General features: G+C 32.5%; 1 long non-coding RNA gene across 1 annotated transcript in view; it reads left to right on the top strand.

Moving 5' to 3' along the window:
• LOC120075224 overlaps nt 1-5,730 on the top strand; it is a 43,525-nt gene extending 37,795 nt beyond the window's left edge. The window contains exon 3 of the long non-coding RNA XR_005481233.1: nt 5,529-5,730. This is a non-coding gene — a long non-coding RNA (uncharacterized LOC120075224). The remainder of the gene's footprint in view (nt 1-5,528) is intronic.
• Nucleotides 5,731-6,000: the final 270 nt, after the last annotated feature.

Genomic DNA, 6,000 nt, shown 5'->3' on the forward strand with positions numbered 1-6,000 from the left:
TAGTGTAGAGCGTAGCATACGTTAAGCTACCACAATCGAGGCATAGGGAATACGTATCATATCCTCAACTTCTTGAGGTGTCTTAGGACACTATTCCTTAGACAAGTGAACCCCGTGCCTGAAAGATAATAAACCCTTCTTAGAGTTCTACATCGAATATCAAGTTAACATTTTGTCAATATAATTTGCTTGAGACAAAATCAACGTTCTGTTCTTGTGATCTCTAATGATTTGGATCCCAAGTACATATTGCACTTCTCCCAAATCTTTCATTTAGAATTTTTCTGTCAGCCATTCTTTAATCTCAGTAAGGTACCCTAGATAAATCCCAATGAGTAGGATATCGTCCACATAAAGTACTAAGAAAGCTACTTTATCATCGATGATTTTCTTGTAGATACAAGGTTCATCGACGTTTTGATCAAAACCAAAAGATTTGATCGTTGTATCAAATCTAATGTTCCAAGATTTAGACGTCTGCTTCAAACCATAAATGGATCGATTCAGCTTGTAAACTTTTTGCTCCTAACTTTGGGCCATGAATCCTTCGAGATGAGACATAAAGATGTTCTCCTTAAGATTTCCATTCAGAAAAGCAGTCTTGGCATCCATTTACCAATCACATAGTCATAATATGTGGCTATGAACAAGAGAATTCTTATAGACTTAAGCATGGCAGTAGGGGAAAAAGTTTCCGCATAGTCAACATCTTCCCTCTTGGTATAACCCATTACTACAAGTCTAGCTTTGAAGGTCTGTACCTTTCCAGCTACATCTTTCTTTCTTTTATAGATTCATTTACACCCTATGGGTTTAACCTCTTCAGATAGATCTACAAGCTCCCATACTGAATTGGAATACATAGACTCCATTTCAAGGTCCATGGCTTTGACCCATTGGTCCTTTCTACGTCATTCATTGCCTATTTATAGGATAGTGGATCCCCAATGCCATCATCTGGTATGACAACCTGAGTTTCAGTTAAACCCAAGTAACAGTCAGGTTGTATCACAACCCTCCCACTACATTGAGTCACTATCAACGATTGAGAAAGACAAAACTAACCTAAAGTGTCGGCTTCTTCATTAACTCTTGATGAAGGACCAACTGCATCAATAACCCTTGTTGATTCTCTAGTAGCTTCACTTAATACTATTATACTAAATGGTTTATGATCTCCCATGAGGTTTTACTCTAAAAATGCAGTGTTTGTCAACACAAACACCTTTTTCTCTTGAGGATTATAAAACTAACCACCTTTGTTTCCTTAAGGCAACCAACAAATTGACATAACCTTAAACAAGGTTCCAACTTCTTAGGATTTTTCACTAACACATGTGCAGGACAACCCCAAATTCTAACTTAATGTAAACCCTATTTATGCCTCCTCCATAACTCGAAAGGTATTTTAGAAACACTCTTCGAAGGAACATTATTCAAGATGTGAATTGCAGTCTCTACTGCATACCCCCAAAATGAGTTAGGCAATTGAGCATAGCTCATCATAAAACGAACCATATCTAATAAGGTTCTATTTCTCCTCTCTCATACACCGTTCTGCTGAGGTATACTAGGTGCTGAAAGTTGAGATTAAACTCCATGTTATATCATATAGTCCTAGAATTCTAAATCCATGTCCTCTTCACCTCGATCAGATCAAAGTTTTTTAATTGTTTTACCTAATAGGTTTTTAACTTCAACCTTATACTCTTTGAACTTTTCAAATGCTTCATACTTATATTCCATTAGGTATAAATAACCATATCTTGAATAATCATCTATGAAAGAAATGAAGTATTTGTACTGATGGAGTTGATATTTAACAAACAGAAGCAATTAAGGATCTAAGCATTCTAACTACATCAATTTTAGTTAATTAGCATGCATGTTCATAGTTGTAGCATATAAGGGTTTCAAGTGAATACCTTTGATGATTCTCCCAAATTGACTGGATTTACCTCGAGTTTCTTCTTCAATCACTGTAATAGACCACCATAAGTATCTTCTCTACTAATCTCAGGCCTTAGATTGAAGTGTGATCTTCAAATTGAGGGGAATTTGAAGTGGTTTTGAGAGTTAAGGTTGAGAGGAAAAACTTATTTTTCTTTTTTCTGATTTTTCATATTGCATCCTCATTCAATCTGATCTCAAACTTCAATATATAGAAGAAGATCATGTAGCTGAGATTAAATATGTATTCCATTCAACTTTGTGGCTTGAGGTGTTATTCAAAATGGAATAAGTGGGATTATCCCACTTTCATTAATTTTCAATTTTTTCAATTCAAAAAATAAATTAATTGAAATATGTAAAACTTATTTAGAATTGAATTTCAAATTCAAATTAAACAAATATCATAAATAAATAAAGTAATTAATCCAATTTTATAATTTTGATTTATAAGAAATCAAAATTTAATAATTACAAATTGGAAAATTAATCTAATTTAATTAATTTAATTTAATATCAAATATTAAATTATATAACACCTCATTAAGTATTAAATCATATTTAAATATTGTCAATCCTCTAAAACTGTAACGTTTAATTCGATAATTAAACATCAATTATATCAGCTATAATAATCCAAACACTAAACTGAGTTTGAACATTTCAAATTCTCTCAACACATTATTCTAAGGTTTAGTCCTTTTACGAGCTTGTAGAGGAACCTAATGGACCTACAGATCATGAGCTCCAATGATTTGAGCTTAATCGGCTAAACTCTTTAAACCGAGTTAATCAATATTTGTTAACTATCGAGACATACCACTATAACTCAGTAGTTGCACTCTTCTCACTGTAGATATATTTTTGTCCACTTGATTTAACCATAATTAGTAAATCAATCCTTAACAGATCGTTCGTATTTATAGCTAGGTCAAAATTACCATTTTACCCCTGTAATACATCTTGCTCCTTAAATCTTTTTAAATCTCCATTTTACCCTGTTTTACAACTAGGTCAAAATTACTGAACCACTCGCGAATCGCATCAATTTTTTTGTCTCGGAGCATTGCAACGTTACGGAAAAAATCTATGTCCATCACTTTGCAGCGTTGCAACGCTACTATACAGTCACCTACTGTACAGTCGTGAACTCCATAATTTTTTTCTCCAATTTGGGCCTAGTTTTCCACAGAACGTCACCAAAAAACTCACGAACGACACGACAATTAATTTACAGACTCGATTGCAAATTAGTGCCCAAAAAAATGGGCCTTTACAATGCAAATTTGTAAATTAAAGCAGTAAATTCTACATAGTCCAATCCTGAAACAACCATAATTGCAAAACTCATAACCATTCATTAACATGAAGCAGTACAGTAATGCAACCCACCATTAAAACAAATTTTAATTTTAAAAATATTAAAATTGGGACCAAACCTGGCTCTAATACCAATTGAAGAACTGTGAGGTCTGATAAAGAAGCACATATCATGTCCAAATTTTATTATCGCAAAGAATTAAAATTGCAGAGATCATTATACATATCAACAAATTTTACAACATGCTTTACAAACTAAATAGAGAAGGGAGCTAGGGTTAGAAGATAAGTTACCCTTGAAGCCAAAAAGTCTTCACAAATTCCTTCTCCCACCAATCACGAACTCTTCAATTCTCCTCGAACCAAAAACAGCAAAGATGGCCACCATCAATAGGTAATCCTCTATATTCTCCTTAGGGTAGGGTAAGAATAACAGAAGTGTGTGAGCTCTGTTGATTTTGGGAGAGGGAGTAAGATTTTTTAAGAGAGGAATTTTTCTGGGAGACCGTGTATTTTTCTTAGAGAGAACAGACCACAGTCACTTTGTGTAAAACGTAAAAGGAAGATGAAGATCCTCCAACCTCCCACCACCACATGTCTGATTGGAGAGAAAAAAGAAGAGGGAAGATTTTTAATAATTCCCTCCCTTTAATTTAAATTAAAACCAATTCTTAATTTAAATAAAAATATAATAGCTAAATTATTATATAACTATATGTTATATCAGAACTATATGTTATATCAAAATATAACACATAACTTATAGTTTATATTATATCAAATACAATATTACCTATAGTTTGTATTTTTTTCAATCATTTGTGGTATTTAATATAAATCACATTTATACTAAATTTAATTATATGAATCCAATCCATATAATTAGTATTTGAATCATATTCAAATATGTATTTCCTCTCATTATAAACTTTATATAATGTATCAAATACATTATATTAATGATATCATATATAATTAATTTAAATTAATTATATCATATATAATTAATTCCTTCATTTAATTTAAACCATTCAAATTAATCCACAATTAATTCTCAATAATCTCAGTTGAACTACAGATGGGACCTACTTGTAGATTGAAGCTCTAATAATACTTGAATAATTAATTAAATTACTTAACATCCATTAACTACTGGTCACTCCACTAAAGACCAACAGTTGCACTCTTTGCACTACAGATATATTTCTTTGTCCATTGGATATAACCAATCAATAGTGTGATGACCTATCACAAATTGATCGTAAGTACAGTTGGTCCAAAATTACCATTTTGCCCTTGTAGTTATATCTAACTCCTTAAGTACCATTGATCCCTTTGAACAATAAGTCACGGTCTAACTATGACCAAACCCCTTTCGAGCCAAGAGAGAGTGTGGTGCCACATTGTTCAAGCCCCAAAATCAACTCTTAAGGGAACAATTTATCTACTTACCCCGACATTAGGGAATTGAGTGAATTCCATTTTGTGTAGCTATACCTTCAGCTCCCCAATCAGACGAATCCCCAAAATGATAAGCATATTGAGTCGGCAATCTGGTCACTCTCACCATGCAAATCAAAGACCAACTTTCATAGGCAAGAGTTCACAACTAACTCAAGATTCAGGTCATGTTACTTATGGTCATCCTGGTGAAATGTAAGTCACTATTATTAACGGCGTTATGTAATGAGAGTATTCATTTTGTGATCCGGTCTTATAAAAACCCTCTTGTATAGATCACCTCCACTCACATGTCCCTACATGAATGATCAGAATCAGATCATTTTGTAGAACTTTACAAATATTTATAACATCTAAAAAACGGGTCGTATTCATAGTGTCACTAGATAGGTACCAGTCTATCCATCTACTACAAATCATTTAGGTTTCATTTAAACATGATCCATATATATATAATATATATATATATATCTCTACATACATGTTTCAGCTATAGAAGATAACCTTAGATGTTAGTTTATTAGTTTTGTGGGTTAATGCTACTAAATGTTGAATAAAATAGCTAAGATTTTATTAAATAAATAAATTATTTATAAATTACAATTACAAACTACAGGACCCACGAGATTTAGGACATCAACCCCAACACACCTTACTTAGTCATCTAGGAATAGTTATAGTATGAATGTCCTACTAGCCCTAAGCATTCACTACATGTGACTGTTTAGCCTAATCCTAGTAATGGAGTCACTTATTGAGTATTTTATACTTGTCCTTTATGTTTACATATTTTTCAGGTAAGGACAAGAATACACGGGCAACTGACAAGAGGAATCTGTGACAGTACCAATGGAACCAAAAAAACGCTTCCGCATTGAGTTCATGTATCACTTTCATGTTTTACTATTTTTTTCTCATGAACTTTATTTTGATAGAATTAGAATGTTAGAAATTTTCTTTTTCGATTAATTTTTCTTATTTTAAATTTTATGTTTTAGGGATACCTCGAATCAAAATGTTATGAAATTATGAGCTGGAAATTTGATTGAAATCTTAACTAAATAAAACAATCCAACTTTCTTATTTTAAATGTAAATTTTTATGTACAAGTTTATGCATGCATGAAGTAGTCGTATCAGGTGTCTTAGAAAGTCGGGTTGTTACGAAATTTCTCCTTTAAGGACTGATTTTGGGTGTTGAACAATGAAGGCTCTCACCTTCTCTACCAGAGAGGGTTCTAGTTTATAGTTGGACTATAACTAATTGTTC

This window comes from Benincasa hispida, chromosome 4 (genome assembly GCF_009727055.1).
Source record: "Benincasa hispida cultivar B227 chromosome 4, ASM972705v1, whole genome shotgun sequence".
Taxonomy (NCBI): domain Eukaryota; kingdom Viridiplantae; phylum Streptophyta; class Magnoliopsida; order Cucurbitales; family Cucurbitaceae; genus Benincasa; species Benincasa hispida.